The sequence below is a fragment of the Triturus cristatus genome, chromosome 6 (genome assembly GCF_964204655.1).
Source record: "Triturus cristatus chromosome 6, aTriCri1.1, whole genome shotgun sequence".
Classification (NCBI taxonomy): domain Eukaryota; kingdom Metazoa; phylum Chordata; class Amphibia; order Caudata; family Salamandridae; genus Triturus; species Triturus cristatus.
Window position 1 is genome coordinate 962,169,665 of NC_140589.1, and position 25,743 is coordinate 962,195,407.

Consider the following 25,743-nt stretch of genomic DNA (forward strand, 5'->3'; position numbering starts at 1 on the left):
CCGCCAAATGAATTTCGTCGTCAGTCTTAAGATCGGGAAATAATTCCCTGTCTACCGGGATTGGGAGGCCCTGGAAAAGATTATCTAAACAACATTGATTCTGCCTATCCAATTGATGTATGAGGAGCCCCACTTCTTAAAGTCCGCCTTAAGCTGTCGTAGCGGGGGGAGGGGGGGAATTGGCTTTATATAAATCTAATGGGTTAGGTGTGATTTTGATGCCCATGTATGTGATTTCCTTATGGGCACATTTAAATGGGGAGGATGCTGCTATTGCAGCCATTTCTCCCTGAGGAACCGTTAAGTTAAGTAGGAAGGATTTCGAAAGGTTAACTTTGAAGGCTGCTACTTTCTCGAATGTGTAAGCTCAGTCTGTATTGCCGAAAGTGCAGTACGGGATTCCGTGACGGGTAGCAGAACATCGTTCGCAAACAGAGATATCTTATGATCGTCTGGCCCGAATTTAATCCTGTGTATCTCTGGGTTAGTCCTAAGACGCACTGCAAATGGGTTTGTGCATAGCGCAAAAAGCATGAGCGATAGGGTGCAGCCCTGATGCGTGCCCCGTGAAAGCCTAAAAACATCTGAGGCCAGCCCATTAACCAGGCGTCGGGATCTGAGACAATGATAATTCGCCTGCAGCATGCCCAAAAAGGTATCGCCAAAACCAAATCGTCGCAAGGCACACCTCAAGAAGGACCAATCGAACCGGTCGAAGGCCTACTCCGCGTCCAATGATAGTTTCTCAATAAGATGGACAATTCTGCGAAAGTTATCGTGCGTCTGGCTCCCCTTGATAAAACCAGACTGATCTGGGTGTATCAAGTCTGGGAGAAGCTCCTCAAGTCTGCTAGCCAATATTCTAGCGTAGAGTTTTGCATCTAAATTTAGTAGTGCTATAGGTCTGTAAGAGGAGCAATAGTTGTGGGTTTTTCCATGCCTTAGAGATGAGTATGATCAATGCCTCCCCCTTTGAGGGGGGATACTCGTGTAGGGTCGCTATTGCATTAAAGAGCTCGTCAGGTGGGGCGTCAACTCCGCCCCAAATGTTCTATAGAACAAAAGCACTAAAACCATCAGGCCCCGGGGACCGCTCAAGTTTTAAGACATCTATTGCCTTCTGTACTTCCTCCAGCGTTATAGGTTGGCTCAGAGATTCGTTAGAAGCCGGAGTGACCTGGGGTAGATCAAGAGAATTCAGATAGTGCAGCTGGTCTCCCTCACTAAAGGCGTCCCCCCTCATAAAGCGTTTTATAAAAATCCCGAAAAGTTCCCGCCTTCCCCTCTTCCCCATAGTGTGGCGTACCAGAGTCATCAATTATCAAGCTAATGTATTCCTTCTCTTGTTTAGCTCTTACCTGCCTCACTGTCTCTAACCGATTTGGTCATAGCCGTCCTACCCCCGGGCCTGAAAGCATAAAAGGATCTTTTCAGATCTATTGGTATAGATGGCGTGTATTTTCCCTCTTAATGCGGTGACCTTTCTTTGGGTGGCTAAAGGCGGGGCCTCCTTATGCAATTTCTCCATTTTCTGTAGTTCCCCTCCAATGCTAGCCTCTCTGAGGTTTGTTGCCACCGTAGGGAGGTGGCCAGGTGGATGCTTTGACCTCGTATAACAGCCTCAAAGGCATCCCAGTTAACCATGGGAGAGGTGTCCGTGGGGTCATTGTTGCTAAAAAAGTCCCTGATCGACTGTCATAATTCGTCTCGGAGTAGTTGGTCCCTACATAAAATGTTCGGAAAGTACCATCTTTTCAGTGTGGAGCGGGGAGCCAGCCAGTCAGTTGCTATTTCCAGAGGCACATGATCCGACAAGCATATTGAGTGGAGTTTAGCTACCAGGATAGATGTGGTCAATCCTCGAATACACTCTATGTGAGTGTGTATCTATTAACCCCATCCTCATAAGCGTGGCTTTAAGTGTCTTAGTGAAGACCCCTGCAGGTGCTCTGTGTGGGTGAGTGGTATCCATAGATGGGTCCCAGATAAGATTGAAATCCTCCAGGAGAATTATGTCCCCAAGGTGATGCTCTCAAGAGTTGTGAGACTCTGCCTGCCCAGAGTTAGGGACATAGACCATGGCTATTGTGCATGGGCGACCCACGAGAACCCGCTTAACCATAAGATATATCCCAGCCTTGTCCGATTTAGTCTCCAACGGCTGAAAGGGCACAGAGGAGTGAAATAGGAGCACCACTCATTTTGTTTAGAGGTATTAGATGATCGAAAAATCAGTGGGTAAGATTTATGTCGTAAGCGTAGGTCGCCACCCTTCCTCAAGTGGGTTTGCTGTAGGGCAACCTTATGCACATGGTTATCCCCCAGAAAATTCCAGATGCGATGCCTTTTGTTAGGAGAGTTGAGCCCCCTGACCTTCCAGGAAATACACTCAAGGGACATCAGATCATGTGAGGAAATCACTGATCGCATCTAGGGTCGTCCCCCATTCGCCAACCCCCTCCCCGCAGCCCCCGTAAAGTGAGAGATTCAATTAGATGTATCACAGGAACATCCTAGTAACATGATAACAACAAAACAATAAAATACAGAGTCTCCAAAGTGGTGAGACAGTCTCACTGATGGTGATTCCTGGGGTGTATCTATGTCCACTCCCGGAGCCCCGCACTGCTAACCGCTGCACACTCAAAGGCCTCTGGCCAGTCCTCATCCGGGCCAAGCTGGGCACCTGGGTCTGGAAAGTTGGCGAGAGAGAGATCTTCATTAGCTGTTGTGCTGCATCTCCAGCGACTGGAATGGAGGGCCCAACGCTACATGCTATCTCCACGCAGACAGGAATCCCCGACATCCAGTGAGCCGAGGGCACCGCTACATAGGTAGAGAGAGACTAGTGTCAGGGGTCCAGCTTATGCTGCCGAGACAATGACTTGCCGCCCTTCTTGGGTGTTTGCCAGGGTCTCTGCCCTCGTTGCCCCAAAGGCCGTTCCGCAGGAGCACATGTCGCATTCTTCTGTGGTGAAGCAGCACAGCAGCCCCCAACAGCTCAGTGAAGTGACATTGCTTACGGTAGAAAGAGAAAGCAATACCAAAGGGGTAAGTCCATCTGTATTTGATTTGACGCTCCCTTAGTGCTGTAGTTAGCGGTCGAAACTGTTGCCGGCGGACCAGCGTGGCTTGGACTACGTACTGGAAAAGCAAACACATGAACCCCTGGAATGAGACAGAATCAGTGTTTTGGGATTTTCGTAGAATGACTTCCTTGGTGTTGCAGGAGCTGAATTTGGCCAGTACATCCCTGGGATGCTTGCCCTCCCCCTCCAATCTCTGGCCAACTCAATGTACCCACTCCAGCCTGACCTCTGGGCTATCATCTCCTAGGATACTGGAGAAAAGACCCACCATGAACGCCTCCAGGTCTGGGCACTAACACCCCTCCTCCAGGTCCCTCACTCTGATGTCTCTGCGGGAGCGGATTTCAAGGTCTTAGCACTTGAGGAGGGCAGTATGTAGTTGGTCAGAGACATTGGCGGAGCCCGTTTCCACGGGTGTCAAGCGTGCCTCCAATTGAAATGCCTCAAAAGTGGAGCTCATGTCTACTTTAAATGTACTCTCCGAGTTCCTTCTTGAATTCTCGTAGTGTATCTAGGAGGTCCTCCTTGGTGAGCGTAATGTCAGCCTCCGCCTGTGCTGTCCCTTCTTGTCGGCCTATGGTTCTGCAGGAGCAAAGTAACTGGACACGCAGTTGTTTTGAGACTTTTTGAGAGACATTTGGGCGTGGGCCGCAGACCACTGCTACCGGCCAGAACCTCCACCAAGGCGACATGGAGTACCCTGGGGGGGGGGGTGGTTCTAAGGTTGTAAACGTGGAAATCTCCTAAGCCACTTAGCAATGTCCATATGCTGAGCCTCCCCGTGGCTTGACCACCGATACTGCTGACAAGAATCCCTACACAATGCCCCCGTGTTGTTCACCAAGCTAGCCACTCGCTTCTCTACTAAGGCATCATCTGGAAGGCCCTCTGGTCTTGGCTTTTCTTCCCTACTGCAGCAGATCTATTGGTGCTTATGCAGCCTACTTCAGACCCCGGGTGCCATCTTAGGGTCAGGCCGTCTGCCTGGCTCGCTCCGCAAGATCGGGCAGCACGCCCAGGAACCCACCTCGCTACCGCCGCAGGTCCGGAGGGCTCACCTCTTCTCCCAGCCGTCAGTAACCTAGGGGATGCCACAGACTCACCGACTCGCTCTTGCTATGTGTCCTGCACCTCCACCGTCCAGCTCTCCAGGGGCGCTCAGCGGCAGACAGAACTCGCCACCATCTGGTCGATCTTTCCATGCCACCGCCGCAGCCCAAATCTCAAAAAGTCATAGGTTCACCAAGCAGGTTCGGCCGATGGCAAAGTGTCCTTCAGAAACTATGCCCTGCTCGCCATCAACCCACTTGATTTGGGGGTCACAGGCGAGATGTGCAGCCCATAAGTGCGAGGCGCGGAGCCTACTCCGAGCACGTCCTTGCGGCCATGATGGTTGGCCACGCCCCTTGGTAATTTTTTTTGGTTTTGCATTGCAGCCATAAGTGCAGTTAAACTCAGCTGTAAGTGAATTTGTATGGCTTTTTAACATAAGTTAAGGTGTTAGAAGAAGAACATAACTTCACTTTAACTATTGCTTTTTTCATTGAATATATATCTACATATAAACATTTTTAGGTCTGGATTTCGAACGGCATACTGTTTCAAACATATTTAGAGGGAACTTTGCAAACACCGTTTTTTTTTTCTTACCAGCCTATTTTAGCCTTTGGCTTGAGACCTTTCCAATCACACCATGGCTCAACCCAAAGAAGCACTGCTCTCTCACCTCATGCTATTTGGATGAATCATTTAACTTAAAGATTCCATTTTAATTCCTTTTTCAGCAGGTGACCAGGACTACTAAATGAACAGGGAAGCCAGCTTTAAAAGAAGGCTACCCGTACTGAACCAATACCTTCTATATGACAAACAAATGTTACTTGAAGGTGATGTAAAGAAGTATAAAAATGCGCCAAGTGTTATTTTTCAATAAAATTAATATTATGAAAGAAAAGTAAAGCTACATAAAAAAAATTGCATTGAAAATTAGTTTATCAAAAACTGTTGGATAGAGGTGCGGTCAAGATGGCTGGTGTTCCTGCGCCTTCTCTGTCACAGCCCATCTTAAAGCGCTACAAATAGTATTTTCAAAACAACCCGATTCTGCGGTCACGGAGTATACCCAATACTGGCTCTTAACTAGGCTTCCTAAGATAACGGCCTCCGTTGCTGACGACTCAAGAGGAAGAGAGTCCCAGGACAGAAGTGGCGATGGAGGCAGCCGGCCTCCTTATCTGCCCATAGAGAGATCAAAAGGAACAAAGATGTGGTGCAGTACATATCACTTCATACAGCCCCCTTACAGAAGAGAAGTACTAACCAGATGGGGTTGAGTCATGCAGTCACCCCGGCTGGGAAGAGATGACGGGAGGCTGAGAGCCACGGGCCCAAGTCTTGCAGTGGAGTAAAGTGGGGAGTGCTTTCACCTAAATGAAGAGGGGTCCAGAGACACCCTAAAGACAAAAGTGGGAGAAGAAAAAAAGAGCTGTGGCAATTTACATATACAAGAGGCGTTCTAAAAATAGCCTCACTACATTATCACGGGGACTCAACTGAGCTAAGCAAAATGCATCTACCCTGCCTTGGGTGACATTAAGTTTCTCTGTGTCAGACTCTGACATACACATGAACTCAGAGTGCCCCTCTAATCCATGCACCAGTAGAACACAGCACAACATGCATCTTTCCTATTCAGGGCTTTGACATAAAGCGGCTTAAGCAACGCCCCTCCTACGAAATCTATAACTGTAAGGAAACAAGGTGCAACATTTCTTAACCAGCCTTTAGGATGCAGTGTGCAGTTGAAGGGCCCTACTCCTAATAGGTAAATACACTTAAAGTACGGCATTGGTAGTGCATGATGGACCGCAAACCAGTCTATACTATAAACTTGCAGGGAGCTTTGGCGATGGCTGGAGCTAGACCCAGGAGGGAGCAGTTGATGAGACATTTATCTATAAGTATTCTGTCCACAAACAAATCTCACAAAGAGAGTGAACAATCGGTGGCATTTATATATAAGTGGAATAAACAGATCTGGAGATCTAGCCCAATGTTCAGCAATTCATGCTGAACCTATTTAAAGAACCGATGGATGACCTTTCATCAGTGCGTAATGAATTCAAGTATAATTTAAAGGTAGAGAAATATTATGTGAATGCATTGGGAGAAAGGGACCTGTCATTAGATGAGGCAAGAGTTGCACAAGAATAATGAGAACTTCTGTGCCACAAATTGCTTATGCTGAGAAACCACACACATCTAAGACCTTGAAAACAAATTGTGAAGGAAGAATGTGTTAATCAGGGGCATGCCACTGAACACAGAGGGCAGTGGCCTTCCTGAATACCTACAACACCTCTTCAAAGCACTTCTAAAGACCTCTGAAGCAAAAGACGTTACATTAGACCAGTCCAACTGGAAGGCCCCTGGTAAACCTCATAATACGCACCCTTCCTGACACTTTGATGAAGGTAGACTTCTTCCACCAGTAATAGAAAGCAATGGCGGCAGCAAGAGAGAGCTGGGACTTTATAAACGAGGGCCACAGAATTATCTTTTTATAATACCTATATAACCAATAGTTGAGCACTTGATACAGAAATTAAACTATAAATGGGGTCATCCCTTCCACCTAAATTTGAGAGGGTAAGATAGAAATATCCAGCTCTCATCATTCAAAAAAACCAAAGTGCTACTACAACTTCCTGAGGATAACAACTGTTCCAAGTCTATAACCCTAGACGCACGTGCCCACACCAAATCCCCTCGAACGTGTAGACCTTGGATTATTGTGAAACAGAAAGTAAAATGTTGCCATCATCGAAAGAAGAACGATAAGATTGAGCTGCTCACGAAAATAAAGTCTTCATAGCAATCAGCATAAAACACCCAGAATGTGTTTGAACAGAATGTGGTGATCCAAAGGGAAGCATCTGTCAATGCCAGACATTGACTATGGAGACAGAGCTGCCAAGGTCAGAAATATAATGTATGAGGAAGACAAGGGGTTCAGACAATCCTTTCAATTAATTGCAGAACAGTCATTTCTCTCCACTTGTCGCAACTAAGCTAATCAGGCTACTGATGCGAGACAGAATAGAATGCCTGCATTTACCATTAAGGGAACAGTAAATGTTATATTTAAAGTGTTGTTATAGGGTGAGGAAGCGATATTGCTCGCTCTCTTTTGGGACTGAATAGTTAGACTGATAAGGCAGTTGATCCCAGTTACACAGAATTAAAGACATATGGCAATCACATTCTCATGCTGCATGCAGTCATTATCACTCATCAATAAAAAGGCCAAGCGACAGGCTCACTATTAACAGGGCTCCTATATGTTGTGCACCACATTTGGCGAACAGAATAAAAACTAAGATTAGATTGATAAAACATGGGCCACTGCAAATATGTAATTTTGAGGCCTTATCATTTTCCACATAATTGTGGATTTGCACCATATGCTACATATGACATAATCTGTGGCATAATCTGCAGAGTTTAACAAAGACAATTTTATTGTAGCTCAAACAGATCAAAAGTTACAGAAAATGCAGAGACAAGTGTCGCCACTCAGTGGAAGACCCTTTGCAAACGTTGACTGGTAACTCATTTGTTGCTTTTTGCCATGTTTGGGTGCCAACACTGTCTGGAAAAAGGTTTCACCCCATTAGTACAATTTGACATGTGTAAATCACAAAATAATGAGGCAATTCTCTCAGAAAGTGTTCCACATTCTGCTCCATAATTTAATTTTTCTTGACGCCTTGTTTAGTCCACCCTGCCACATAATTTGGTCCTCTCCTGCTGTATAATTTCAGGGTCCTAACTTATGTCAGTGGTTTCAATAGCCCTACCAATCACATCACCACACTTAATACCATTAAACACCTGAAGGAGGAAGACGTTTTCCTTTAAGAAACTCATCTCTTGTCCCAAGACACAAAATGAATGACATCCAAATCCTTCTTGCAACACTGTTACAGTAAAATCCAAACCAAAGCAAGGAAGTGGCTAGCCTCTTCAGTAGTAGAATACATTTTGTCATAGAGTCATCCTCACTAGACAAAGAAAGAAGATAGCTTATACTCAATGGCACACTACAAGGCCAACCAATATTCACAGCAGCTATTATTGACCCAGACCACGGGCAAGAAACATTCATGAGAGACAAATATGTTACTAGATTTTTATATGTTAAGCAGTAATTATGGGAGGAGACTAGAACCTCATACTGGATGGGTAAAACAGGCATAGGTAGTAGTAGCATAGTGGAAAGGAGGGAATGGTTTTCCAAATATGAATTGAAGGACGTGGTGCTTTTGATATCGCATGACCTAGACTTTTCAGCAAAACCAAAAGGGGATGATGGACGGAGTGTTGAACATTGCAAGAACTCACCCCCAGTCAACTGATCTGGGTTTAATCCATCATCATTCTTTAGCTCACTCCGCCTCCCCAGTTAAGACATGGCCATATGCAAATCAGTCTGACCCTGTGCCTCATGGGAACAGTCCAGCCCGAACTGCCAAGCCACGTCTTACCTGGACCGGAAACAAGCATCCTGGGACCGGTTTCTGGCTAATCAGCTGTCATCAGCCAGGCTAGCTTGAATCCAGTGGCAAAGTGAGCAGGGGACCCACGTCTGGGCATACCCTGCTAACTTAGGGTGAACAAAGCAAAACCAAAGGGAATGATGGACAGAGACTTTTCAGTAGCAGCACAGATTCTTCTGCAGATTTCATATGATACTCCTGAATCAGGAGTTCTGTTCAAATAGAACTGAAACTGAGCAAGGTTCAATCTCCCTGTTTGATCACACTCCCCCACCACCAACCAAGACGGCCACCTGATCGAATGGACACCCCTCACTAGAAAATTGAGAACTCTCACCAGAAATGACACTGCAACAATCATCCAGACCATCAACTCAGGGGCCCCAGTGGACCCATGCCCCCCTCCACATCTACAACCTGGGAACATCACCAACTTGACCTACATCATCATCAACACCTCCATCACGTCCGCCACTTTCCTGGATGAATGGAAACTTGCAGAAATCAATGCCCTCTTCAAGAAGCCCACAGCCGACCTGAATCAACTGAGCAACTTCCGACCCATCTGCCCGCTTCCCTATCCAGCCAAAGTGATTGAGAAAGCCATCAACAAGCAACTTACAATCCACCTTGAATTTCACCATTTTCTAGGCAACACACAATCAGGATTCAGAAACAACCACAGCACCAAAACAGCAATTATTGCGGCCACCAATGACATTTGAATCATTCTGGATCGAGGAGAAAGAGCGGACCCTCATCTCCTACGTCGATGACACCCAACTCATCCTCTTCATGATGGACAAAACAACCACTGACATTACAAACTTCGCCAACTGCATGACCATGGTACCAGAATGGATGCAAACAAACTGCCTGCAGCTCAACTCCAACAAGACAGAATTACTAGTCTTTGGCAACAAGACCTCTCCATGGGACTTCACTTGGTGGCCATCAAAGCAAGGACCAAAATCCACACTCGTAGACCACACAAGGAATCTAGGATTATCCTAGGCAAGCTCAACATGACAGCTCAAGTCAACGTGGTGTGCTCCTCCTTCTCCCACATCCTATGCAAGCTGCAAAAAATCTTCAAATGGTTGCCTCGGGACACCAGATGGACCATCACGCAAGCGCTCATCACCAGCAAGCTGGACTACGGCAATTATCTCTATGCCGGAATCTCCAAACAATTCCTACCCAGACTGCAGAACATCGCTGCAAGAGACACACTCTGCCTCCCATGCCGCACCCACATTCACATTGCACCTATGGAAGCCTCACTGGCTCCCAATTCACAAGCGCAGCCAATTCAACCTTCTCACGCACACATACAAAGCCCTAAACAACACAGGACCAGAATACCTGAACAACTGCATGCACTTTTACCAACCCCCTCAGACACCTATGCTATGCCTCACTCGAATACATTCCCTGCATCCGCAAAAACAAAAGGTTGCTCATTCCCCTACATCGCACCCAAGACATGGAAAGACCTCCGTCAACACATCGGAGCATCCTCCTCACTTCTTGAGTTCCGCAAGAAGCTGAAGACCTTGCTCTTGGTATAAGCACCTTGGGGCCCACAAACTTCCACAAGCGCCTTGACACCCTCTCTGGTGATTAGTGCACTATACAAATCAATATAACATAACAGGCGGGTAGCAGCGAGGGAAGGCATAAGTGCAAGCAGCAGTGGCTGCCACATTCTCATAGTTATGTGTCACTAATCCTTATGGGTTCCAGAGTAGCGTGCTACTCACCAAAAAAAGAGCTTCAAACCCCATCAGGGGTAACCAGCGCTATATAAATATAAACCTCTTTCCATCTTCTATCCTGCTGCGACCCTTCTCTACCCAAATAACTGAATAACATATCCACCACTCAAATTACTTCATATTTCACTATACTAATTTTCAACACTAATCCTTTTATGGATTCCGGAGTAAAGTGCTACTCGCCGAAAAAGCTCTTTGATGACTCGTCAAGGGTAGTAAGCGCTATATAAATGCAATTACAATTAGTTACCATTAGGCTCTGGCCTTTTCCTTTCTTTGCCTAACCCTGTAACTGGCATTTTCTGTCTTTGAAAAGGAAGTGGGGTCCTGGGAACGGCCAAAAGAACAGTAAGGCTGTTGGATTGACAGCAGAACAGTCAATGAGCAGAACAGTCAATGAGCAGCCCACAGGAGCTTAGCCAGGTAATCTAAGATTACACCATTACAGATCACTTCCACCTAACAGGTTCTGAGCTCTGGATGCAACCAATCTTCAGCCTATTCTTTCTCTCAAACCAATGGCTTAGGGCAGGCGAAAGAAGGCTGATCATGATGCACAACTGTAATGTTAGGATTATAGTATCTACTAATCCCCTTGAAGCACTCAAAAGCACGACCCATTTTCTCAACTGCACATAATAGATTTAAAGAAATAGTCTAGAAAAAAAGGAAGTTACCTAAACAACCATAAATTGCGTGGCACACGTCCGACAAGAAATAAAACATTATTGAGGCAGAACATGAATTGGCAGCATAGACCGATTCGGAAGTCTGTTTTCTCCCACATGTAGCGTTTTAACGTCTCATGAACAATGGATTCCGGAACGCAGTAACTACAACAACAACAACAAAAAGTCAATAAAAAAACCTTAAACTCTGAATTACTTACAAGCAATCACTTGGAGAGGTGTTCATGCGCATCGATTTTGGAAGCAAGGTTGCAGAAGACAACTGAGCCCCTTCCAGCAGTGTTTCATCACATGAAACGTGCAAGAGGGCAAACTGTTAAGGTTTGATCCAACTACACCTGGGTGCAACACAGATACTATTTGATTGCTGGTCGGCGGTTATCAGTGAACATGCGGACTTTCATCTGCTCCCATCTTTTGCTAAATTAACTGCTAATCTGTCCAGGTTACATCAAACCTTTAGATATGAGACAGCCGTAAAATGAAGGCGTGCAGGCCTATTTGAAGCCTTGTTTGAGGACCTCAAAATGTAACGCAATAGCAAGTGAAAGTCAATTTTCGTGAACCGAATTCTTCTCCATGCACAGACGCTGCGTTACTTACTAATTCGGAGTTACTACTACCCAAGGGAGTGATTAATGAGAGAACTACTTTTTTATAAACAGCTTGCAAGTGTGTGAAGCAGAGGAGTCCTAAAACAATCTGCCTACGCAATAATTTCGAGGTACATGAAGAACAGAAGACGTTTTATTATTATGGATTTTCAGGACACTGTTCTGGTTCCAGTCACCAGTTATGAGGCACAGTAGTTATGGGTCACATATAGCAGCTGCATCAAGGGCAGATAAAACTCTTAGCAACACCATCATCATATTAGTATACTAATTTCAAAAGCGGAAAATGTAGATTTTCCACAGCCTGATGAGCAGAAAATCTGGATTTTATTAAGGACACAGAGGATAAGATTATGCAATCTCCTTTTATTGCCAGCTCACACAGCAGCAACAATAGAGAAGAATTTAGAACATTCTGAACATTAATGTAGTCCAGCGACAGACAGCCATCTTCCTTCTTTTATGTGCGCTGCGAACAAGGTAAATTTCAAACGAATCTCTGAAGAGCAAAAGAACGAGTCAGCAGGAGGAAGTTTCCAAATAGAATCTCCGTCATTCTGAAATAAAAATATAAGATAGCTTAATCCACCTGGGTGGGAAAAAGTGGTGGGATAATCTTAGCCTCCGTGTCCTTAATGAAATCCAGATTTTCTGCTCATCAGGCTGTGGAAAATCTACATTTTATGGCACGACACGGAGGCCAATATTATGCAAGTTCAAAGTGCATTTAATACATTATCAACTGCATTAGATGTAGGTTTGAAATAACAAGTTTTGAACATGCTTTCATTGGACCAGTCGGCTGCCTTTAAGATATCTTGTAAACTTCCGCCTAGGATAAAAGCTTTGGAGGCAGAAGCACCTCTAAGGGAGTGAGCCCCAAAAATAGAAGTGTTTACCCCTCCTTCATACATTACGTCTTTCACCCATCTAGCCAAGGTGGGGGAAGAAACGGGTTTATGAGGGTTTTTGTGAGAAATTAATAGTTGAGACATTGTTTCTTATAATATTGGTTCTCTTTTCATATTCTATTAGGCATTGCACCACACACAATCTTGGGTTTCCCAGAAAATAAGTGTAGAAGATGGTCGAGGAAAGGGTCTTAGTTCTTCTTTTAATGTAGAAACATACTCCTTCAGGTTGGTATGCCCTACTGGTGATGTCCAGAGCTTTAACATCGGATGTTCGTCTAAAAGAAACTAAGCAAAGGAGGGTCGTGAGTTTATAGGAGAGTTTTTTAAGAGGTAAGGTCTGATTGTCACCCCAGCTTTCTAAGACTTGAAGAATTAATTTAACGTCCCAAAGGGAAGAGTATTTGGGTATGGGGGGTTTGAGGACCCTAATGCTTCTCATAATTTTCTTTGTTAAAGAATTTTGGCCGACAGAGAGGCTGTTTATGAGGCAGTGGCCTGCAGAAATTGCTGATCTGTAGACGTTAATAGTTCTATATGACAAGCCTGACTCAAAGAGTTCAGAGAGGTAGTTAATCACGTGAACTACATCTGTTGAAATGGGATTGATACCCCATTGAAGACACCGGCAAATCCATTTATTCCATGCCAGTCTATAAGCTTTTCTAGTGCCTGAGGCCCAGGATTCAGAAATGAGTCTGAAAGCATCTGACGAAAGGCCAGGGATTTCCCATTGTCTCCGGAAATCTTCCATGCTATCAGTATGAGGGATCCCTGTTCGAGGAGGGGGTGTATTTCCCCTCGAGGGCCTAGGAGGAGAGTTCTGAAATGGGGTAGGAGAAGGGGAAAGTCTATTGACATTTCTAGCACTATGGGGAACCAAGCTTGGGTTTTCCATAGTGGAGTTATTAGGACTACGGTTTCTTTGAGTCTCCGGACTTGTAATAGAAATCTGGGTAGCATGACGAACGGGGGAAATGCATATGGTTTCTGACCTCTCCAATCCTGGAGGAAAGCGTCTATGCCAGCAGCTAGAGGATCTGGTTTCCAGCTGAAAAAACGTGTTAGTTGAGTATTGAGTCTGTCTGCAAACAGATCTAAATTGAAGGGATCCCATAGGTGTTGGATGTGTAGAAAGACTTGTCTGTTCAATCTCCAATTGTTGGAGTCTCTGAAGTTCCTGGAGAACCAATCTGCTACTCCATTGCTCAGACCAGGAATGTGTTGGGCTACAACCGAGATTCCTTTTTCCAAGCAGTATCCCCAAAATTCCTTTGCCAGGTCTGCCAAGTCTTTTGAGTGTGGTCCGCCCATCTTGCTCACATATTGGACTGCTGAAATGTTGTCCATGCGAAGCATCACACAACATTTTATTCTCTCTTGAGTGAAACTCCGGACTGCAAAGGAGCCTGCTAGGAGTTCCAGACAGTTGATGTGCATGTTTCTCTCTTGATCTGACCATAGACCTCCTGTGGAAGAGTTTCCGCATATCGCTCCCCAACCCTCTAAGCTCGCATCTGAATCTATCACCAGTTCTGGATTTTCTCCGAAGATTGCCCTTCCATTCCAGGCTTGTGCGTTCTTGAGCCACCATTCTAGTTCCTCTCTCGATTCTTGGTCTAAAGACAGCATTTGAGAGTATGAGTGATTCTTGTGCAGACATCTTTTCTTTAGTCTTTGGAGGGCCCGATAGTAAAGTGGGCCCGGAAAGATGGCTTGGATGGTTGAGGATAGGAGCCCTAGTATTCTGGCTAATTTTTTTAGAGATATAGACTTCTCTGATAGGATCTTTTTTATTTCTTTTCGTAATTTTTTTAGTTTGTCTCTGGGGAGACGTAATTCTGTCTGGAGGGGGTCTACGATGAAGCCTAGGAATTGTGTATCTTGTGATGGTGTTAAGCATTATTTTTTTATATTTATTACAAATCCTAGTTTTTCTAGAATTTCTATTGCCCATTGGGTGTGTAGGGATACTAAGTCCTTTGACTGACCCATTATAAGTATGTTGTTGAGGTAATTTATTAATTTTACACCTTTGGCTCTGAGCCAGGCTGCTACTGGTCGGAGAATCTTTGTGAAGCACCAGGGTGCTGAAGAGAGACCGAATGGGAGGCTTGAGAACTCCCACGTTTTGTTTAGCCATGTAAAACGAAGATATTTTTGGTGTGGGGGCCAAATGGGAATAGTGAGGTAGGCGTCTTTTAGGTCTAGTCTTGTTAACCAATCCCCTTTTCTTACGATGTCCTTTTAGGTTTATTACTGGCCTCATTACTGGCCTCATTTCTTTGTTCTTTTTCTCTACCAAGAAGATATTGCTGATAAATCCCTGATTTAAATCTGTAGTTTCTTTGATGGCGCCTTTGGATAAAAGGTCTTGAACCTCTTTGGTTACCAATTTTGAGTGATCTTGTGAGAAAGAGATTTCTCTTGGGGGTTTGTGTTGGAAGGGGGTGTGTGAAAATTCTATTCCGTAGCCTTTGACTGTTTGTAATACCCAGGGATTTTGGGTCACGAGTTTCCATTTTCCAGAGAATAGGGCTAACCTCCCACCCACCTTTATGGGGGAATCTGAATGGTCTTTTGAATAGCATACCTGAAGAGAAGCCTCTTTGTCTCCTGTCGCCTCTGGAGTTGCGAAAGCGCCCTCTCTGCCATGGGGGGTAGAAGTTGGAGTAGGATGTGAAGGGTTGATGGAAGCTCCTATTTCCTCGTGCCATGTAGGGTCTGGAAGAAGGTGCACCTCGGCCGGGGAACCGACCCCTTGTTCGCCCGGCCCTCACAAAAATTCGGTCATGAAAGACTTTTCTTATATCTTTTTGTGATTTTTGTATTGAGCTGAAAACTCCGACATATTTTGCCATTTCTTTAATAAAGTTGTCGCCAAAGAGTTGTCCTTGTGAAGAAGGACCTTCTTCTTTATTGGCGAGTTCAATGTGTTTAGGGTCAAGTTTTCTAGAGGATGCTCTTTCTTCTTTCATTTGAAAGTGGCGTATTGGCGTTGCCAAGGAGACACACAGCTCTTTGCACCCATTCATGTAATTCTTTCGGGTCGACCTGCGATTCGTTCAAGTAGGCCGTCTCTGCCATTTCAAATATCTTTGTAAGGGGACCAGTAATATCCAGGAGTCTATCCTGGCAGGATTTCAGGCCTCTGTCTAGGCCTCTTCTTGGATCTCTACCTCCCTTATTAATAAATGAGACCACTTTTGCGTCGAGTTCTGGTGTAGTAGTAATTTTGTCAGGGAGGGAAGGTCGGGGGCATTCTGAGCGCAAGCGTGATCTTACTTCTTTAGGAATCTCCCTTCTGAGCCAGAAGGCGATATAGTCGGCAACGTGGCGGGAGGGGGTCCATTCAGGTGATAATGGGTGTCTTATTAAGAGCGGGTCAAACATCATGTCCCCAAAGGGGTCGAGGATTTCCATCTTGGAGCCAGAGGTCTTGGAGCCTTCATTTGAGTTTTTTTGTTTGGCTGTGGATGAATCTTCACAGTCAGATTCAAACTCAGAAGAGCATGATAGGTCTATTTCAGGCTCGTAGGTTTCATCATCTTCAGAATCGCTAGATATGGGGACAGTGGGGCCTCTTTCTTGCCCATCCACAGTGTCTGGTACACTCGCTCTATCACCGGCGTTATCCGGTAGATCCTCTGAGACCCTGTTAGATTTTTTGGATTTTTTTAGGGGTAAATCGCTTGATGTTCTTTTTCTGTTAGAGGATTGGGGCCAGTAAGAGCATCCAGGTTGATTATTGGAAAGGGATTCTAATTTTTTATTGATGGTTTCATCGAGCGACCCCATCAATTTGCCTATTGCCATATTAATTATGTCCTCTACTTGATTTTGTACTAAAGAGTCTAGGTCAGGTTGGTTATGAGACATTGTGTCTCCTTTTTTTTTTTTTTTAAATAAAGTTATGAAGATGGAGTCGGGGTTAAAAATAGTAACAGGTAGGTACTTGCTTCCAAAAGGATGATATGGGGTTAAATGTTGATAGATAGAGGTGAAAAGGCTCTTCGTAGTTGAGTGGAATCGTCGTTTGAGCTTTAAAAGAGTTCAAACGGTGAAAGTGCTGAAAACTTAAGGGCTTTTCCTCTAATGGGAGTGTTAGACCTGTCGGCCCTTTGGGTGGTCCCTCCTCATCATTATTTATTTTGTCCCACTTTTGCCTCAAACCCTGTTAGTATTTTTCCTTTTTGGGAACCACCAGACTTTTTAGTATTAATGCAGATTCAGGGAGCCATTTTATCTACCCCTGGAACTTCTGTCTGAGGGCCTGGAGCACAAAATGGTGGCCACCCATTGTCACCTGTGACATCACTGGAACCTACTAGAACCTTCTGCAACATTCTGGAACCCTGTGACAGTTGGAGGCGGTTTAGAATGTTGGGAAGCTAAAGTCAGAGTTGACAGTTGGAGTTGGCAGTTGGCACCTGACTGGTGAAGAGAGAGGAGCAGAAACCTGAAGGAGGAAGGAGTGAGGCAGCAGGGGTGGAAACTTGTGCCTGGAGTGGGGTCCATAAACCCACCCTTGATACTAGTCCCTACTGACTGAGCCCAGCCTGGAGCCCTGTGTGGGAGAAAGCAAGAAAAACCATCTTAAGGACCTGGACAGCAGGAACAGGCCTTAAAAGTAAAGAACAGCAAGTTCCTGACCTGGTTATTGGTAACTTCCTGAAGTCCAACGTTGAGAAGCCTAGAGACCTGGGGCCGGAGGTGAAGAAGCGGCGCTGACTGGAAAGCAGACGTCGTACCCGGAGCCGCCAGAGGTCGAGAGAGGGCGCCGACGGAGGTCGTGGAGAGTACCAGAGGTCGTGGAGGAAGACACCTGAGGTCGAGTGTGCGGCGTCGACGGGGGAGTGAAGTCCGCCCCCCGGAGTCGCCGGAGACCGAGGTGAAGCGTGCCGGAGGTCGGGAGTGGAGATCGCACTCCGGAGTCGCCGGAACCTGAAGAGAATCGTGCCGGAGGTCGGGAGTGGAGGTCGCACTCCGGAGTCGCCGGAACCCGAGGAAAGGAGCATCGGAGGTCGGGAGTGGAGATCGCACTCCGGAGCCGCCGGAAGTCGACATCGAGCCGAGGCCGCCCGACGTCATCGAACCGGAGCTGCCCGAAGTCGACATCGAGCCAAGACTGCCCGACGTCATTGAACCGGAGGTCGACATCGAGCCGAGGCCGCCGACATCGAACCGGAACCGCCTCCCGGCGTCGTCAAGAACTGTCATTGCGCCGAGGCCGCCGTCATCGTGAGGAAATATGAATTTTATGATCAGTTATGTCCCCTATCTTAGACCCCAACGGCTCCATGTACATGCTACAAGTACATGTATGTTCCCTCCAGTTCCAGTTATGAAGACGCAAATACATATGCGTCCACCGCCAACATGTCCTCTTTCAGATCCGCCATGAATGGGTCGGATATTCCGTTCCTAAGTATGAAAGGCCACCGACTTTATGTGGTTCACTTTCCACGTTTTACAGTTCAGGCGAGTAGGCCCTGAATTCTGCCATCAAGCCTTTTCCTGCCTTCTGTCTCTGAAAGCTCCAGTCTGAGCTCGCATCTGTATCCATGAACTTTGTCCTACTCCCTCTGCGCGGCTAACGGTGCCTGACTCGGCCTGTTGCCTGCCAAAAACTGTATTTCACCTTCAAGTTATCTGCTCCGCTCCTCATCCAATGCATTCCTGTCTAGTAGTTTAGGTAAACATTCTTCCAGCTACCGAGCAAAGGGCCCGGCCTCACTGTCCTCATGCAAGTAATTCATAGCCCCTGTTACCATGGAAGATTCCTGCCCCCTCGCATCCCATGTAGACACTTAGACGCTTGTACACGCACTAACAGTCAGTATAGAATAGATTCCGTCCGAGAGACCTTTCCTTTTGGATAATACAGTTCTTTAAACATAAGATATTAGATATGATTTGGGATTAGGTTGACCTGACCCCCCAGACTTCTGTCTCCACATGTAGAGCTAAATGTCAAGTCCCCTTCACCCTCTAGTTGCACGTCAATCACACGTCATGCGGCTGCGCGCGCATCTTTGCCAAGTATTTCTGCTGACATTGCAGGATTCTCTTATGGATCCACCCACTTGTGACATCATGTTTAATGACGTTTCTAGTCTACGCCTATATTCATGCCTCTTTTCATTACGTATGTGTATTCTTATCTGTATTATCAGCTGTTACGCCTCCTGCATCTGTCTTAATGTAATGCTTTTTCATATAAATATCTTTACCTGTCAATAATGTATTGCCTTCCCTTCCTGAACCTTCGTGGTGATGGAATTTGATGCCATGGTTCGAACCATAATTCCTTTGTAAGGAATAAAGCCTTTCAGAACCTCTAATACCACGGATTCTGCCTCTTATTTTTACTGAGTTATTCTTACTAGACTTTACCGCATAAAAAATAGTACAGGTAATTAAAATATTTACCACATAAATTGGCGCCCGAATAGGGACACTTTCTCATCTCACGCGCCGGAGGTGCGTTGCAGGCCCGGTCTCCTGCCACAGCTGGACGGACAACAACGCGTACCCGCAGGATTTCCTGTATCTCCCTCCGGCCAAGCGGGGGTGACTGAGGCTGCGATCAACACCCAGACGAGGCGGTGAGAAGTGCGAAGTATCCCGACCAGAGCCTAGCTGAGAGAGCAAGATCCGAGGTATACAGAGGCCCACCAGGTTCCAAAGTTCCGCGTCGAGTCCGGTCCAGTCCAGTTCAGTTCAGTTCCGAGGCCTTCCGTTCCGTGCTACCCGGTGAGTACCGTTGCCGGGGAGGCATTTAGACGTGCACATAGTTTGTGCCGGTCAAGACGGGTTTGGGTACACAAATCCGGTCTGTACTGTTTCAGCAGTGTATCTGTACTGTTTAGCAGTATATCTAGTATGTCTTGTATATAATTCAGTATTACCTAGTGTTAGTATTATGTCAGTAACTAATTTTCTTCTGATTATCATTGTTCGTTAAATGTTAAATGTTAAATGTTTTAATATGTTTTAAAAATTGTGGTATGAATGAGTGTTCATTATTGTGTTTATTGTATTAATTGTGTTCGAGATTAAGTAGCAAGGTTTAAAGATGCCGCTCTTTTCAAAATTAAGACAGATCAAAACTAGAAAAGGGGTACTCGAAGAAGCTGTTCCCATTCCACCTAGGGACACTCCAGGGTACTTTATGTACCATAAGCATGGCCTAGATGCCGTATTATTTCTTGATTTATGGGTGGACTACACCAAGGATTTACCAGAAAGTCAGAGGTGGCCCGCAGCTGGGACATGGGATGCAGATTGCATCATGAGAGTAGAAGAAGAATTATGGAAAAAGAAAGCCAGACAGTCACAGAAAGATGCCATCGAATTATGGCGTAAAGAATCGTATAGACGCACAGAGAAAGCGCTCAGACAGGAAGAGAAAAGTAGGGAAAATTCAAATAAAGCCCGAGAAAATACATTAATTGAGGAAGGTACCAGAGTAAAAGCAGAACAAGTAGACAGACAAAGAAGCACCCTTATGAATGGTATGTATCCTCTTCTGGCCGAAGGTCTACCTAAGGCCACCCTGGAAATACCGAAAGATCTGCCACCTCCATTACTTCCGACAAAGGCACATCCCAAGACTGCTAAAGATATTTTCCTTTCTTCCTATTTAGACGATGTAGCTCCCGAATATGCTAATGCTCCGCCACACACACCGCCTGCCGATGGTGCTCAACGCCAAGATCATCCGCCCCCACCTCCGCAACAACAAACTCCTACGCACATTCCAACAGGCCCATCTGTTTCTACCGCTTTTCCCGCATCTACAGTTTCTATCTTACATCCAACAAACCCTTTCGTGCCCAGCACCTCAGACGGTGCTACAGGAGGTACGACAGACATTTTTGCCACGCCGCCGCGAGGAAATAAATTATCTCTTAGAGATTTAGCACTCCAACGTACACCCCAACTAGCAACTTCCGACATTTTTAAAGAACATCTAGTGGATTGTAGATATGATCCTGTGCCCGGTAGACGGGACGGAATGCTGCTGTCATCATTACGTATACGACGAGCTTCAAGGTATTTAGCGACGCTACCAGGAATGACGGCACATTTAGACAATATATATCACTTTGTCCAATCGGGGCGAGGCCCTGAAAGTATTAACGAAGCCATGGAATACCAGAAAGCGGATGTACAGAGGCAACTGTTACGCTTCTTCATAAACTGCGTGATCAGGAACGAAGACAGGGCTGAGGTAGATCAGGAGGAAATGCAAGTACTTACCAGATGGGGTCAGAATATATCAGAGGGGAGACATGATAAACAGACGTGTATAGTAGCTATGTGCCGAAAGATCCGCAAAGAAGTAGAACGAATACATAAAGAAAGATTAGAAGCAGACAAAACTGAATTGGAGGGAGAGGAGGAGGAAGAATCAGGAATGGCCGCAGGACAATTAGAAACGATGGCTTATGTAGGTAAAGGAAGATCTTTTAATAATACTAGATGCTTCAATGATCCAATACGTCCGATACGTCCAGAATGTAACAGAAATTTTCAAGCCCCTATGTTAAATACAAGGTCTCCTGAACACCTATTTCAAGCTGCTGATAAATTACTCCGAGACCGAAGGGGGTATCATATGCTCGATTCTATGGATGAACAAGAATTAGCAAGGTCAGCAGTACAATGGGCTGACAGTCCCGGAAAATACAGTGATGATGCGCTAACACACACGTTTTTGAATCTTAACCCAGACGAACAGCGATTAGCTGGTATATACATGATTCAACACCTCATTATATTATATCAAAGCCAACACTCCGATCCTAGTCCCCTACCTGACATATTGATAGAATTACTCACGAATAAATGGAGAGGTTCAGGTACTGATTTAATTAAAGAAATTCTAGAATATCGGAACCAATACATTGTCTTCGTATGCCCAGAACATGTTCCAGTTCCCACTATGGGAAGAAAAATGTATCATATAGATAGACAGAATCCCTTACGCGAAGTGCACCCAATAAAGGGTGACGACAATACTTTTAAACGCGTGTTTGTGTACACGCCCATAACTAAAATTGAATTATTAGAAATGAAGAAAGTAGTACCTAGCCATGATAAGGATCCAGCAGGTTTCCACCGTGAGATAAAAGACATGTTACTCATGGGAGAGTATACCTACCCTGACATTATGAAAATATTAAAAGTATTAATGCCTGCCGGTATCTACGAGAAACTCAAAGAAAAGGATTGGGAAGTGGGAGATCAGAAGATAGATTGGACAGCGTTAGAAACCGAAGAAAAGGCCCGAGCTGCAGGTTCAGGGCTTGGGGAAAAGACTACAGCATTACCCGGATTACTAGTGCAAGTATTGCCACGCTTGTTAACTACGAAAAAGGAAGATTGGGGTGCAATTTCAGCCTGTAAACAAAAACAAGACGAAGACACTAGTGATTTTTATTCCCGATTTGAAAAATGTTTTGGTATTAATAGTGGCATAAAAGCAAATAGTGAGTCGTATCCACATCTGTTTGTGACAAAATTAGTTGAAAACTCCCTGCCCCAAGTCAAGAATAGGGTATTAAAATTCGAGAGTACCTGCCAAGGTAACACCCCGTCACAGATGTTACAAATGTTACAATATCACCACAATAGAATTAGAGAAGAACAAGAACATGAACAAAGACGTATGAAAGACACGAAAATGAAAATGCTTGTTGCTCAGTCAGTTCCAGCTGACGGTCATAGAAAGGGTACGACACAGTCCAGTGATTCAGCAGGTCCTGTAAAAGGGACATGCAACTATTGCAAACAGCCAGGTCATTATATACACGATTGTGCAGTTCTGAAACATAATATCTCTACGGGTAAGACCAAGGAGAGACCACGTCCGCCTAGACAGGATCAGATCCCACAACAAGTACCTCAACATGCTCAATCTATGCCAGTTCCACAACAACAGACCGTAGCAACATCACAGCCGCAGCCTATTGCTGCCACACAAGCAACGACACAACAGATGTACCAGTATGCACAAGCAGATTATCCCGATACACATGAAATAGCCTAGAGAGGGAAGTTGGCTTACCCCTTATCGAGGTTCCTGTAGATCAAGAGGGACCTTATGTACATAGTGAACTATTAGGGGAAGACAGAAAGTTTTTACTTGATACAGGGGCAAGCAGAACAACTATACGACGCCGTGAAGTTCCAGGGGCACCCCTCTCAGGCTCACAGAATATTTCCCTTGGATTCTCAGGAAAGCCTATTATTAATGAAGTATCACTACCTCTTCCACTTACGGTTGGTCCATTGACACGAACTACAGATTTATTGCTTACTAAAACATGTCCAGAAAACTTGTTAGGCATAAAAACACTGAAAGCTCTAGGAGCCATTATATGTTGTTCTCCGGAAGGAGTACGATTATTTTTACGTGACTTCAAAGGTCACTATGTGTCCAGAGACATGGATCACCGGTTACAGAATTTACCTACACATTTATGGGCACAAGGCCCTACTGATGTTGGTTGCATGCACATTACACCATATCGAGTCACACTAAAAACAGGAGTGGTACTACCACGAATGCGACAATACAAGTTACCCCCAGATGCTGTAGTGGCTTTACTGCAAATTATTGACGAGCTTATTGCCCAAGGAGTGGTCGTGGAAACGGACTCCAATGTATGTAATTCCCCGATAATTCCGATTCTTAAAAGAACGGATCCAAAAGCACCGCCAGTATATCGATTGGTTATTGATCTGCGCGAATTGAATAAATGCATTGTGCCACAATACCCCGTGGTCCCAGATATCTCTTCATTATTAACAGCTATTGATTCAGAAGCAACGTTCTTTACTGTAATTGATCTCAAGAATGCCTTCTTTAGCGTCCCAATCGATACGGAAAGTCAATACCTGTTCGGATTCAGTTTAAATGGACGAAGTTTTAAATTCACACGCGCACCTCAAGGATTCACAGAAAGCCCCAGCATCTATAGCAAAGCACTGAAACGAGAACTTGACAGTATCCACATGCCAGTTAACACCGCCTTGCTTCAGTATGTCGATGATCTGCTGATCACCGCTCGAAGCGAACCTGAATGTGAAAAAGCATCACTGACGGTTTTACAATTTCTAGCCGACAAGGGGCACAAGGTGTCCCCTTCTAAGCTGCAATTCTGTGTCCAGCAAGTTGTTTACCTTGGGCACTTGCTGTCCAAGGAGGGAAGACAGCTTACACCCGACCGCATCCAGTTAATTGCTAACATGCCACCACCCAAGACACAAAAGGAGGTGCGGGCTTTTATAGGCCTCACTTCGTACTGTAGGCAGTGGATCCCTCAATACGCATTTCTAGCAAAACCACTCATTCAGTTGACAACACAGGAGGCAGCCACATCGACTGTCCTCCCTTGGACTCAAGAACATACAAATGCCTTTGAAAGCTTAAAGAAAGCTTTATGTCAAGCACCTGTTTTAGCAACACCATGTTACAGTAAACATTTTACACTTTTTGTTACAGAACGCGAAGGTACTGCCTTGTCAGTACTCACTCAGGAACAAGCAGGATCACACAAACCATGTGCTTATTTTTCTAGTACATTAGATCCCGTAGCTCAGGCTCTCCCTGCGTGCCTGAAATCAGTGGCAGCAACAGCTTTAGCAATCAGACAAAGCGATGCCATAGTATTAGGACATCAATTGACAGTACAAGTACCACACGCAGTAGAGGTTCTCTTGAACCGAACACAAACACAACACTTGACTATAGCAAGACTTACCGGTTATGAATTGACATTGTTCCAGCCACACATAGAAATCAGACGTTGTAGTACACTAAATCCTGCCACACTTTTGCCAGTAAATGGAACAGACCCATTAGCACATGATTGTATTGAAGTCATTACTATCACGACGAAACCCAGACAAGACTTGACAGATATTCCCTTATTAGATCCAGATCTGACATTGTATGTAGATGGTTCATGCATGAGAACAAGTACAGGAGAGTTAGTGGCCGCTTATGCAGTCACAACAGACACTGAAGTCATTGAAACAAATTGTATTAACACTTTGTCAGCTCAAGCAGCAGAGCTCATCGCTCTGACACAAGCCTGTATTCAAGCCACAAATAAGAAAGTCAACATATACACAGATTCACGTTATGCATTCGGAGTCGTCCATGACTTCGGCGTGCTGTGGCGAGAGAGAGGTTATTTAACTTCTCACGGTACCCATATCCAACACGGACCCCTCATTCAAGCTCTATTAGACGCAATTCATCTACCTACTGCAATATCTATTATGAAATGCAAAGCCCATACGAAAGTTACCGATATCATTTCTCAGGGTAACGACCTAGCTGACAGAACAGCTAAACAGACTGCTCAGAACCAGACTCATACAACTGACACGACAAAGACAATAGTTCCGACACCGACACACTGCATGACAGTCAAGGATCCCGCCCTTGATATAATTGACATACAGACACATGCTACACCAGAAGAAATAAAGAAATGGACTGAATTAGGAGGGATCCAAACGGATCAAGGATGGATGACTAAGGGAAAATCTATATGGTTTCTCCCCGACTCCATGGTTCAAGTCATCATTAACACAATACATAGTCCAGCGCACCTAGAAGAAAAAGCTATGCTAGATAGCATTCAACACATCTGGTTCAACAAACATTTACGAGCAGCAGCTAAACAAAAAGTACGTACCTGTATGATATGTTGTCAGTTCAACCCAGGTAAAAGCATCCCTGTAGAGCAAGGTGGATTTCAACCTCCTGATCATCCTTTTGAAGTCCTCCAGATGGATTATATCCAGATGGAACGATGTCGAGGATTCAAATATGTTCTCGTAGTTGTCTGTGCTCTTTCCCGTTGGACAGAAGCCTACCCGGTTTCAGATTACACTGCCCCGACTACTGCCAAACAGTTAGTTCGAGAATTCTTCCCACGGTATGGTTTACCACGTGTTGTATACTCAGATAACGGCCAGCCATTCTCATCCGAGCTAATGAAACACGTTTCACTTCTGTTAGGTTACCAATGGAAATTCCACTGTGTCCGACATCCCGAGGCAGCAGGTCTCGTGGAACGC

The 25,743-nt window shown here is 45.2% G+C and overlaps 1 protein-coding gene across 2 annotated transcripts in view; it reads right to left on the reverse strand.

The window, feature by feature from the left end:
- Positions 1-25,743, reverse strand: part of PEX3 (peroxisomal biogenesis factor 3) — a 330,616-nt gene that overhangs the window by 210,110 nt on the left and 94,763 nt on the right. The window contains exon 1 of one of the 2 annotated variants that reach the window (XM_085611667.1): positions 5,410-5,544. The exons of the other annotated variant lie outside the window; for it this stretch is intronic. The gene's annotated coding sequence lies outside the window, so the exon portion shown is untranslated. Of the gene's footprint in view, positions 1-5,409; positions 5,545-25,743 lie in introns of those variants that run through there. 2 annotated transcript variants of the gene reach the window in all.